We start from the raw sequence: 13888 nt of genomic DNA, 5'->3' as shown, positions 1-13888 counted from the left end.
AAGTAGGTTGATGTACAGTATGTCCACACATAGAAAATACATCCATACACAAGCAGGCTGTATACAGCATTCCTTTTGAATCTCAAGAGATCATTTGTGTGTTTCTTTCCCCCTGCAGCTATCTTCCACTGAAGTGTCAGGCTGTTTCTTCCTGCAGAGTGCAGACAGCTCTGCCTGTATGTAATTCCTCAGTATGTGAAAGCCCAGCCAGCTCAGAGGAGGATTTATCCAGCTTGTAAAAGATAAGAGAGAAGAGAGAAGCTGCCCTAATCTAAATAATACACAGGCAGTGTGCAGAGAGGGGCCTGGAGGGGGAAGATGCATCACAGAACCACAACACTGAAGAACTTGGCAGCCTTCCAGACACAGGCTGACAAGTCTGACAAGAGAGAGATAAGTTGATTTATTACAGAGCTGGTGATAGTAAAACGTGCTGCAGTAAGCCAGAACACATTAGAATAGCTTTTGGAACTTGTAGGATGATAAAAAACAGGATGCATTTTTTGTTACGGAGTCTCTTTAAAAAGAAACCGTGACCAAGAATTGAACTTCATCCCAATCAGTAGCTGATACCCCCTTTTACATGAGAAATATATTCCTTTTCACAAACGGATCATCAGGGGGCTCTGTATGGCTGATATTGTGGTGAAACCCCTCCCACAAGAAACTCTGAGCACCATGGTACTCCTGGCAGTTTCCTGACTGTGAACCTTGTTGCATTGTAGGAAATAGCTGTTTACAGCTGATTCCAATAGCCAAAACAGCAAGCAGCAGCTACATCACTTGCCAGCAGTAAAAATGTCACCATGTGATAAATGTCAGAATGTAAATCAGGGAGAAGAAAGATTTTACAATGGGCAAACACTAACTACAACATTTACACATAATTATTGTAAAAATGAAACACTTTTTTATGACATTATTTTCACTGGAGTTCCTCTTTAAGGTGCAGTAAGACCCAATTACCGGTTGGGTATAAAATTGCATGTAGGCTTTGTTCACATTATAAATCGCTAAGCGCTATCGCAAGCACTAATCGGTTTATTGAGCTTTTTTAAAAACTCTTTTCCCAGCGCTTTTTGCTTAGAAAAGCGCTTTTCTAAGTGCTTTAGCTCAGAGATTATTTTTTTTTCAATTCCTGACGTCAGTCAGGAAGTGAACTCTTTAACCCGGAAATGAATAAATACAATGGGCCTGATTCACAAAGCGGTGCAAAGTGTTTGCACGCGAGTGAAAACCCCTTTATCACGCCTAAACTCAGTTTAGGCATGATAAGAAGAAACTCGCGCGAATTTTCCGCGCGCAAGCGCGCAGCACCAGGCACTTCGCGCGAAGCTCCCATTAAGCCCTATGGGACTTTGCGCGCGCACATACGCATGTACGCGCGTACGCGCGGTAGCTTCGCGCGAGTTAGAGCACAAAGCGGTGATAACTTTGCTAGTGCAAAGATTATCATGCCTAAAGTCTTTTAGGCGTGATAACTGAGTTATCACCGCTTTGTGAATCGAGCCCAATGTATCTATTTATAAAAGTGCTCGAGAAATCGCTATACAAAGCCCTTTTTCAAGCACTATGCGATTTCCCTATACCTTCCATTGTGCCAAAACAACCAGAAAATGGTACATGTAGCGTGTTTGCGATTTCAATAAAATCGAAACGCGCACATGTGAACAAGGTCATAGGAAATCATTACACAAGCGCTTAAAATAATCATCAAACACTCATTGGCCTGTATTCACAAAGCTGTGATAAATGCTATCATGGCCGTGATAAACTTAGCGTGCGGGTTAGCATGCATACAGGTTTGTGCGCGTTAAGGCCCGGTTCACACTTGCGTTTGCAGCCCAAACTGTCAGTTGAAACTGATCCGTTGAGGTCCGTTCCTTTCCGGCTCCCTTACAGTTCAGTTCAGTTTCCGTTCCGTTTGTATCTAGTTTTTCATACGTTCTGCATACGTTTTAGATCAGTTTCCGTTTTTTAAAGAGATAAGACACTGTATATATACCAGGGGTCTGGAAGGTGTGGAAATGCACTGTGGTCATTGTTGGAGAGAGCCTGCTGTGTGGATGTCATCGGAGACAGAGACTGCTGTGTGAACCATGGATCCAGTGTATTTATACAGCTTCTGGCTTGGAATAGCATTGTTCCTGATATTTACCTACTACTATGTGGGACGTAAGCGTGCTACTCGCAGGAGATGGTGGGTGCACCCTCTACTAATGAAAAGACAGAGGAAGGGACAGTTCCAGACATTAAGACTAAACAATGTTATTCATGACGCATTTCTAATAATATCCCCTTCTGCTAATTAGTTTTTGAAATGTGTCTGTACTTTCCCAGGTCAGGTTGACACTATAACACTGTACACAGACCTGTAAGAGCCTTCAGCAATTTAAGGCTTATTGAAACATACAGGGCTTCTAATATACTTATTGAAATATAAAGCTTATTATATAATTCTTCTTAAAACAATTAATCATATAAGAAATAATTGCATATTAAATCTTAATAAAATAAAATCATGTTCCATATATTTGACTTTCTTATGAATAAATATAATGACTTCAACCGGCAGAGGTCACCATTTCATAACAAATAATATTAATTTTATAAGATAAACCGCCAGGTGGCATTATTGTCCTAATTATGGGACAACCTTGCAAAGTTCAGTATTTACATTCCAGAATGTTTCATAGTCAAAACATGGCATTAAATTCTTGCTGTCTGTAATGGCCTTGTAACAAGTACATGTTGTCAACAATCTTCTAGCTTACAAGTTAAAATAATCTTATAAACTTCACAGCCTGGAATATGCTGAGATGCCACAGAGCAATATATTAAAGAAGTAACCCAACTTTACAGTTTACAATGAAATTTTGCATAGAACATTAAAACTTAAAACACACACATGACAGCTTTTCCTGCATAAATAATACCGCTAGAATTCTGACATACCGGGACCTGAGACGACACCCAGAAAAGTTCTACAGCTACTGCCAGATGTCCATATCCCTGTAAGTATCCATACCTAAACACCCCACCCCCACAACCCCTTTATCCATACCTAAACACCCCACCCCAACCCCCACAACACCATTACTCCTTTATCCATACCTAAACTACACACCTCCACCCTCCCCACAACACCCATACCCCTGTATACATTGTCCCACAGCAAACTCTATAAATTTCTTCCTTTCCATCTCCTGTCATAGGTTTGATACCCTCTTGGACATGGTGAAGGATGACCTTAGGAAGAAGGATACCAGGATGCGGAGAGCTGTCACACCACAAGAACAACTATTGATCACTCTGAGGTTAGTAAAAAAAATTTTTTTAATTACAAAACAAAAATTCCAACACTTCCAACATGGAAGTAAACAACATTCTTCCAACATGGAAGAGATCAAACAAAATTTAACAAATTGTAGATAAATGGTGCAACAAATGGACACAATTGTCCCCGGGTGCGGGTACAATGGGCCACAGAGCCCAACTAGTGCAAAGAATGGACACTAGTCCATGGATAAAGTGTACAAAGTAGGTACAGAGCCCCTTGGAGATGGCCTTCTAAACCTGGACCAAAGGAAAGTCAACATTACATGACAAGGCCAAGGTACCGGTGGCCAAGCCATGTCATGTTGTGTGTTTCCTGCGTCACAGGTTCTGAAGGCCATGTCCAAGGGAGAGGACCAAGTGCTAAATGTGTGCAGAGCAGCAGATGCAGCAGACAGTGGTTGCAAAATGGGCCTCAGAGCCCAACACTACTAGTGCAAAGAAGGGACACTAGTCCCTGGATCAATGTGGGTACAGAGCCCCTTGGACACAGACTTAACCTGGGATACAGGAATGTCAACATGACAAGACAAGGCCAAGTGGCCAAGTCATGTTATGTTTCCTGCTTCACAGGTTCTGAAGGCCATGTCCAAGGGGAGGCCAAGACTAACAACTTATTTTACAAGGGTTCTGCACCAGTTCCATGGAAAAGGTTCTGTGAACTTGGGAGGTCAGGAGTGTCAGGGGTATTAACCATGGTACTAACCCTCTATACCCTTGATAGCTTTTGGAAGTTGATTGCCAGGTGACAGGTGGAGGTGCTCTGTACATGGGCTGTTGGGTCTGAAATTGTGGGTTCACGTGAGATTTGACAGCCTCTAATAAACTGTATGCGAGCATGCTGACACTTGGGACTCTGTCCACAAAAAGAATAAGGGACATGAGGGTGTGATAGGCTGGATGCGATTGCTGTCGCATAAGGTCAGCACTTTGATTTTGCATCTGCTGCATCTGCTGCTGCAACTGTGAAACTTGTTGGTGGTGTTGCATTCGCAGTTGGTCAAAACTGTGCTCGATATTGTTCGTGCAACAGTTTCAACTTGTCCTGGTAGTGCGTGTGCACAGCCTCTAGCTCTTTTTGTAGTGACTCGATATGGGCACGATAACCCTCCATCAAATGACTTCTGTCCCCATCCTGCAGCTGCCTAGTTAGGATAGTTTTCTGGCTTCTAAGTATGCCTAGTAGGCCTGATACTGCACCCGACATCTCGGCCTCGGTCTCCCTTCTTGTGGGTAGGACCAGGAGCTCTACGCCTACTTGCTGGAGGGGTGTCCTCACTTGGTCGGACTCTGGTTTGGGAGACTTGGGTGGGAGTAGTGCAAGGGGGTGCGGGTGCCTGTGTCAGTGGAATGTCCTGTGTGGGTGGTTCAGGGTCAGGAGTACCTGGGAGTACAGGGGGTGGAGTACCAGGGAGTACATGGGCTGGAGTATCAGGGCGTACCAAGTCCTCACTAGACCTCCTGGAGCCTGACGACTCTCGCCTTGCTGGTGGAGCGTAGTCTTTGTCCAAGACAGGGTCATCAAGGGTGTCATCCTCAAATTATTCCTCACTGTCCTGTAGATAGCCCACATTTCTGTCCATGTCCACATCCTCCATAAAACTATCTTCAGTCCTGTAGATAATACAAAGGAGAATGTTAACATCATGTGTTGTCAGTGAATGGTTAAAGTAGTTGAACTTATCCACAGAAGATTTTAGGAGAGCCAGCTGTCTTGCATAGCAGTAGGTTGTCCTTTTTGAGGAGCCACTTCCACTCCGCTGTTTTTTAGCCAAAATCCTCAGATCCTTTACGTAGGCGTCACGAACACTTTGCCATTGGGTTTTGAATTTTGCAACTGCAAAGACAAAAACAATTTATTTGATTATTTCTCTCCTAGGTTCATCGCAACTGGACAAACATATGCATCACTACACGTAACATTCAGGATAGGGAAGAGCACGGTGGCAGGCATCATTGTGAGGACCTCCAGAATCCTGTGGAGAAGGCTGAGGCCCACATATATGCCTGTTCCGGACCCCCCAAAATGGGAGGAGATTGCAGACCTATTCTGGACCCAGTGCAAGTTTCCTAATTGTGTTGGTGCGATCGATGGAAAGTACATTAGGATTCAGAAAACATTTAGGATTGGCAGCCTTTACTTCAATTATAAAAAGTACTTTAGCATTGTGCTAATGGCTGTGGCGAATGCAGACTACAAGTTTGTGTTCGTGGATGTGGGGTCATACGGGAGTGCCAATGACTCCGGCATTTTCCAGCGTACGACCCTGTACCAGCGGCTGGAGCAAGACCAACTACAGCTACCCCGTGACAAACCCGTGGCCTGGGACGAGGACACCTGCCTACCCATTTGTGTTTGTGGGAGACGAGGCTTTTGCCTCGTCTACCCACGTGATGCGGCCATATCCGGACAGGGGCCTCAGTGAGAAGCAGAATCGTTTCAATGCTCGGCTCAGCCGTGCTCGGCGAATGGTGGAATGTACATTTGGAATCCTGGCGTCAAAATGGAGGATGTTCCATATACCTTTGCTGCTGAAACCGGACAACGTTGTCCACATTGTCAAGGCAGCATGCATTTTCCACAATTTTGTGCGCCAGGAGGAAGTGGACGTTCCTGAACCTCCAAATGTACTTCCACTTCAGCCGATGAGGAGGTTTGCTACAAGGCCCAGAATAGTCTGTCTCCGAAACAGGGACAAATTGGCAGTCCATTTTATGTCCTCTATTGGACAACAATAAGAACTTTTCATTTTGTTTATATACATTTGTTTAGGTGATCTGTTATGTTGGTTTTTTTGTTGTATTTTTAATATGTTTCTACTTGTTTTTAATACATTTTTGGTTCTACATTTTGAATGGGCATCCTGTCGGTTGTGTGTGCACAGAGCATGCGTGTCTGGGCCGCAGGCCTGTAGGCCTTGCGCCTGCGGCCCAGACACACATGGGTGGGACACGGGTGGCACTGAACGTGGCACAGACACACGTGGGTGGGACACAGGTGGCACTGAACGTGGGTGGGTGGGACACGGGTACACACAGAGCGTGCGTGTCTGGGCCGCAGGCCTATAGACCTTGCGCTTGCGGCACAGACACATGTGGGTGGGACACAGGTGGCACTGAATGTGGGTGGGTGGGGGGAACACGGGTACACACAGAGCGTGCGTGTCTGGGCCACAGGCCTATAGGCCTTGCGCTTGCGGCACAGACACACGTGGGTAGGACACAGGTGGCACTGAACGTGGCTGGGTGGGACAAGGGTACACACAGAGCGTGCGTGTCTGGGCCTCAGGCCTATAGACCTGCGGCCCAGACACAGGTGGGTGGGCAAGGCCTGCGTGCTACATATTCAATATGAAACCCACCCCAAACAACAAAACACACATGCAACACCACAAGCCCCCCAAATCAATTGTTGTAAACATACCTTGCGCAGTTTTGTGCTTACGATTCAGTTCATCGAATCCCTCCACATAGATTTTGGTGATTTCCTCCCACAACTTCCTGCACTTCTGGAGGTTACTGTGGTCTGGGTGCCCCTTATCCCAAAGGGCAGGTTGAGCCTGCGCTTGGACAATCAGGTCCTCTGCTGTATGGTCTGATCTCTGCCATCTTCTCCAAATAATCGAGCACGAACTGGGAGGAATCCCAGTCAAACCATGCTGGGCACATGTGTCAGCAAACAAAGATGGCCACTGTACCATAGAAAGCATACAGGAAGAGGGCTAGAAAGGTCCGTTTTTATAGGCAGTGTGTTGTCAACTTCCGTTTTACATTAGTTCCTATTGAGCTGCAAAACCTTTCGGATCAGTTCCGCAGGGCACAACGCTCCGTAAAAATAGGGCCTGCAGCATTTTTTCGGACCGGCTGCTGAGACATAAAAACCGGAAGGAAACAGATCCGGTGGGACGGATGGATGTGTACGGACCCAAAGGTTAACATTGGGTCCAATCTTGTCCGTTCCGTTTGTATAGTATACGTTCCGGGTCCGGTCCGGGAAAAAACGCAAGTGTGAACCGGGCCTAATAGTAAAGGCTTGCACGCATTAACTTTCCTCATTCACGCGCTAACCCATATGTTAGCACTTGAACGGGAAAGTTAATGCGCGCAAACCTTTACTATTACACACGCAAACCTGTATGCGTGGTAACCCACGTTCTAAGTTTATCACGGCCGTGATAGCATTTACCACGGCTTTGTAAATCGAGGCCATAGTGTGAACGAGCGCTTAATCTGCCTTAAATTGGAACAGTACTGGTTTGAATGGTAATTTTTAAATACAGTATTTGCCTGGGTTCACACGAGCTTATATAACAAAGTTTAATAAGAAAAATGTACCGTAAATCTATTCCTCATTTTACAGAAATCCAAGCACTAATTACTCATTCCCGGACAATTACCATTATATTTCATTAAGGCAAGCACTGGAATTGGATTCTGCATCTGGGCCGTGTATCTTGTACGTTCAGTTTACCTTTGTTGACTGCACTGGAAACAGGCATTCAGAAATTGGATCGTTTTTTAAAAGTGTTTTCTCTAATTCAATTTAAAGTCTTTGTAAGTGAGCCAGGAATATTTATTGTGCTGATAACAATGTGGCTGTGCCAAGTACAACAAATACGTTTAATTTGCTGGAGTTGCTTGGTTTGGTCCCGACACAAATAATATACAGTGAAGGTTTAATAAATAGCTAAAGGCTACATCATTTGAAGAACAGTTTGTTTTGAGTGAGGAGATGTATACATATGTAAAAGTGGACCTGTTCTGCAACATTGAAAATCCACTTTTAACAGTACAGAGATTAAAGTGGACTGGTCATGTAACAAAAGCAGCGTTCACATTTATCCATGTAAATCCCATATGCGATTTGCCATGTTTTTTCGCATGTCCAACTCCAATATTTTGCAATTGTTATGGGTTTTATCCTGTAAGTTTTTATCTGCAATTTTTGTTCCGTGTTTTTATGAAATTTTTCAGATTACAATTTTTTTTCTGCAAATATAAATTATTATTATTTTTTTATTTTATCATGTAGCCTAAAGTTGAACCCCAGCTGAAGGAATTATATGCAAGCTTTGCAGGTGAGGTGTCCTGCTCCTTTTTAGGCAAAAATGATCATGTTATTTTGTCTTACAAACCAAAACGGCACATAGGCCTAGTGCACACCAGAGCGGTTCTGCTGCGGTTAGCGATCCACTTGCGGGTGCGAATCCGCTTGGGTAATGTATTTCAATGGGCTGGTGCACACCAGAGCGGGAGGTGTTTTGCAGAAACGCATACTCCCGGGCTGCTGCAGATTTTGGATTGCGGATGCGTTTCTGCCTCAATGTTAAGTATAGGAAAAACGCAAACCGCTCTGAAAAACGGCACTTCAGAGCGGTTTGCCAGGCGTTTTTTGTTACAGTAGCTGTTTAGTAACAGCTTTACTGTAACAATACATGAAATCTACTACACTAAAAACGCTTCCCAAAACCGCAAAATGCTAGCTGAAACGCTACAGAAAAAGAAGAAAAAGCGTTTCAAAATCTGCTAGCATTTTGCGGATCTGCTAGCGGTTTTTGGTGTGCACCAGGCCATACAGCAGAACTAACAATCAGCTGTGAGGCCTGGTGCACACCAAAAACCGCTAGCAGATCCGCAAAATGCTAACAGATTTTGAAACGCTTTTTCTCCTTTTTTGTAGCGTTTCAGCTAGCATTTTGCGGTTTTGGGAAGCGTTTTTGGTGTAGTAGATTTCATGTATTGTTACAGTAAAGCTGTTACTAAACAGCTACTGTAACAAAAAACGCCTGGCAAACCGCTCTGAAGTGCCGTTTTTCAGAACGGTTTGAGTTTTTCCTATACTTAACATTGAGGCAGAAACGCATCCGCAATCCAAAATCTGCAGCAGCCCGGGAGTATGCGTTTCTGCAAAACGCCTCCCGCTCTGGTGTGCACCAGCCCATTGAAATACATTACCCAAGCGGATCCGCACCCGCAAGCGGATCGCAAACCGCAGCAGAACCGCTCTGGTGTGCACTAGGCCTGACAGATTTTTCTAAACCTACTACTTTATTCCCAAATGCTAAGGGGAGCCTTCTGCTTCTTCCCTTCTCATAGAAATGGGAAAAAAACAGAGGCCCCAATCAGAGTAAAATATTTTAAAAACACTTTAAAAAGGGAGGCAATAATCATCCCCGTTTCTAGGGGCGGGTCAGGTGGGTGACCGCCCTGAGCGCTGTGAGGGGGGGGGGGGGCGCAGTGATGGAGGGGGGAGCCACAGCCTCACTGGGACTGCGGGGAGGGGAGCTCGACTTCTCTCTCCATCTATCCGTTCTCCCCCTTTGCAGTGCAGGGAAGCCTTGTATTAGCAACTCACCTCCCTTCCCGCTCCAATTGCCAATCACTTGCCGCTGGTCTCCTCTGTCTGCATAGCCATTGTACGCTCTATAAGCTGCTATGCAGTCTGAGGAGACCAGCGGCAAGTGATTCCCTGCTTATGCTACGTACACACATGCGACAACGATCGTTCGTTGTCAACGACGAACGAACTTTTAATTGATGAAAGAACGACCTAAGTAAAGTTAGTTTTAAAAGGTGTGTAACGATCAGATCGTTAGAACGAACGTTACATCACGTAAAAGCAACTATTGCGCCTGTGCATAAAAATGAAAAGTTGCATGGAGAAATAGTGAAATGCGCATGTCAAGTCTAGTACGAACGACCGTTTCCAACGATGTACTACTTTTGCAAACGATCGTCGTTGGAAAAAATCCGCCAAGCTAGATCGTTCGTTTCTAACGATCTAGCTCGTCCGTCGTTAGACTTAATAGTCGTTGGCTGCTTTTTTTTAAACAATCGTCGTTTGAAACGATCGGGGAACGATCGTTTCAAACGACTATAGTCGCATGTGTGTACGCACCTTTACTCTGTGTACAGAGGGAAGCACGGAGGGGCGCCCCGGGTAGAGGGAGGGAGGGAGAAGTCGGGCTCTCCTCCATGCTGGGTCCATGTGAGGCCACAGCTCCCCCCTCCATCACCTATACGGGGGGGGGGGGGCTAGGGGGGCTATACCTATCTAACCTATATTGGCTGCACCTATACTGAAGGCACATATACCTAGCTACCAATACTGAAGGCACCTATACCTAGCTACCTATACTGATGGCACCTATACCTAGCTACCTATACTGAAGGCACCTATAACTAGCTACCTATTCTGGCGGCACCTATACCTAACTACTTGTACTGGCAGCATCTACACCTAGCTAACCTATACTGGAAGCACCTATAGCTAGCTAACCTATACCTATTCCTATACTGAAGGCACCTATATCCCTCCCTGTGGCTGAGTCCCTGTGTGGCCATGGCTCCTCCCTCCATCACCTATACAGGAGGGCAGCCATACCTAGCTAACCTATACTGGCTACACCTATACCTAGCTACCTGATCCCAGATGAATACACATCGCTCCCTGCGAGTGTCTAGAAGTGCCAGACTCCCACTTCCTTTACAGGAAATTTTGTACAGCGACAGACAAGATTTTTTTTTGCGTCCAAGCAAAAATAGCCTTGATAAAGGGGTCCTACGTGGCGCCGAAACGTTGGCCATATTCTTTTAGATGGAACCAATAAAAATTAACTTTGGATATACCAGTTCTTTTTTTTGTTTTTGTTGAATACTTCATGGAGGACATCATCCTTCTTTTTCAGCTGTTACACTCCCCTTAAAGACTATGGGTTTGATTCTTTAGTGTGTGCGAGACAATACTACAAATGTGGTAATTTCAGATATACCTGACAGCAACTGATTTAGTAGAAAAGGGCCCTAAGGCTTCCAGTTCTGACTACTGGAAGGAATCATTATTAAAGAGACTCTGTAAAAAAAAAAAAAAAAAAAAGTTTCTGCCCGATCCCAAGCCGGGAGCCGCTATTGCACCTGTGCTGGAGCCGGGAGGGTAAATATTTACATGGCCGCCATTTGGAGGGGCCCAGCGACATGGCCGGCCTTTGACCTGAGCGACCGGAGCGGTCGCTCAGGGCGCCAGCTTACAAGGGCGCACGGGCGGCATGCCGCGCACAGTACAGTGTCGCTGCTCCGCCGCCCGCTCTGTCTCTCCCCGCCGTCTTTCTGTAATTAGAGGGAGACTACAAGAAAATGGCCGCCGGTGTCCACAAATGCGGACATCGTCGGCCATTTTCTTGTGGTCCCACTCTATTTACAGATGGAGAGGAGGCGGGGAGAAGCAGGGAGAGAAGAGCGACGTCGGCGCTGGAAGTCTGGAACACGGATAACAGGTGAGTAAATTCCCCGCCTCAGCCTGCTATGCCTGAAACTATCTGGAGGGGGGAGCGCATAAGGGGGGGACTGGGGGCAACTATACTAGCCATGGCCGACCTTTGACCTGACTACCTACACCTGGCTACCTATACTACTGAGGGCACCTACGCCTGGCTACCTATACTACTGAGGGCACCAACGCCTGGCTACCTATACTACTGAGGGCACCTACGCCTGGCTACCTATAGTGAGGGCACCTACGCCTGGCTACCTATACTACTGAGGGCACCTACGCCTGGCTACCTATACTACTGAGGGCACCTACGCCTGGCTACCTATACTACTGAGGGCACCTACGCCTGGCTACCTATAGTGAGGGCACCTACGCCTGGCTACCTATACTACTGAGGGCACCTACGCCTGGCTACGTATACTACTGAGGGCACCTACGCCTGGCTACCTATACTACTGAGGGTACCTACGCCTGGCTACCTATACTACTGAGGGCACCTACGCCTGGCTACCTATACTACTGAGGGCACCTACGCCTGGCTACCTATACTACTGAGGGCACCTACGCCTGGCTACCTATAGTGAGGGCACCTACGCCTGGCTACCTATACTACTGAGGGCACCTACGCCTGGCTACCTATACTACTGAGGGCACCTATGCCTGGCTACCTATAGTGAGGGCACCTACGCCAGGCTACCTATACTAGTGAGGGCACCTACGCCAGGCTACCTATACTACTGAGGGCACCTACGCCTGGCTACCTATACTACTGAGGGCACCTACGCCTGGCTACCTTTACTACTGAGGGCACCTACGCCTGGCTACCTATACTACGGAGGGCACCTACGCCTGGCTACCTATACTACTGAGGGCACCTACGCCTGGCTACCTATACTACTGAGGGCACCTACGCCTGGCTACCTATACTACTGAGGGTACCTACGCCTGGCTACCTATACTACTGAGGGCACCTACGCCTGGCTACCTATACAGAGGGGGCCTACACCTGACTTCATATACTGGGGGCACCTATAGCTGGCTACCTATACTGAGGGCACCTATGCCTGGCTACCTATACAGAAGGCACCTATGCCTGGCTACCTATGGGGGGACCTATAGCTAACGTCTTATACTGGGGGCACCTATGCTTGGCTACTTATATTTAGGACACCTAAACATAAGATCCTATGCTAAGGGCACCTATGGCTGGTTACCTGCCTATACTGAGTCTGAGGGCATTTTTTTTTGGGGGGGGGGGAAGAAGACAGACCATGGCTATAATGCACGGTGCAAAGTGTGTGTGTGTTTGTGTGTAGGATGAAGGGGGGGGCACCAAATTCAGGTTTCGCTCAGGGCGCTGTGAAACCTAAGGCCGGCCCTGCCCAGCGAGACCACCGTGAGACGGAGGTGGACAGGGGAAGCCTGCCGGCGACGAGTGTTTCGCGATTATCTAATCACAATTGCTCCAAAACCGCCGCAGTGTCCAGTGATTTTTCCGCGTTACCCGCGGTAAGATCACTCCCGCAAAACAGTGTGAATGGGCCCTTAATGGTTCTGTGTGATTGCCTTTTTAGTATTATAAAAGCATGTGTATTGGTATATTTAAGTCTTAATTATTTGTACATAGTGGGAATAGATCTTGATGCATGCAAAAAAATTGGAAAAACTGTTTTTTTTTGTCACCTTTGGAGCAAAATCATCATGGTTCTAATGACACAGACAAGTATTAACTGAGCTGTGGTTTCTCTTTCTTTCTCAGTCCTGTGAAATATATAGGAGCATCAGAGGCCCATGCTGTGCAGCCTGTGGTGATCAGGACAGAAGGCACTGCTTGCCTGCATTAATCACTGCTCGCCTGCATTAATCACTGCTCGCCTGCATTAATCACTGCTCGCCTGCATTAATCACTGCTCACCTGCATTAATCACTGCTCGCCTGTATTCGGCCTCCTTTCCACGGACCGCTGATAGGCAGTGAAATGCCTCTCAAACTCTCTCAACTGCTCACTGCTGCCTAGTAACTGCTCGTTGCTGCATGATAACTGCTTACTTCTGCCTGGTAACTGCTTGCTGAGCACACAGCTCAACAGTTCGTGAAAAGGAGGCCTCAATCACTGCTCACCTGCATTAATCACTGCTCGCTCGCCTGCATTAATCACTGCTCGCCTGCATTATTCACTGCTCACCTGCATTATTCACTGCTCACCTGCATTATTCACTGCTCACCTGCATTAATCACTGCTCGCCTGCATTAATCACTGCTCGCCTGCATTAATCACTGCTC

The 13888-nt window shown here is 46.5% G+C and overlaps 1 long non-coding RNA gene across 4 annotated transcripts in view; it reads right to left on the bottom strand.

The window, feature by feature from the left end:
• Positions 1-13606, bottom strand: part of LOC137532850 (uncharacterized) — a 290222-nt gene extending 276616 nt beyond the window's left edge. For all 4 annotated transcript variants that reach the window (XR_011024029.1, XR_011024028.1, XR_011024030.1 and 1 more), the window contains exon 1: positions 13521-13606. This is a non-coding gene — a long non-coding RNA (uncharacterized lncRNA). The remainder of the gene's footprint in view (positions 1-13520) is intronic.
• Between the last annotated feature and the right edge of the window lie 282 nt (positions 13607-13888).

Source organism: Hyperolius riggenbachi, chromosome 9 (genome assembly GCF_040937935.1).
Source record: "Hyperolius riggenbachi isolate aHypRig1 chromosome 9, aHypRig1.pri, whole genome shotgun sequence".
NCBI lineage: Eukaryota > Metazoa > Chordata > Amphibia > Anura > Hyperoliidae > Hyperolius > Hyperolius riggenbachi.
The sequence above is the reverse complement of the archived record's forward strand: the minus strand, read 5'-3'. Positions and strand labels throughout refer to the sequence as shown.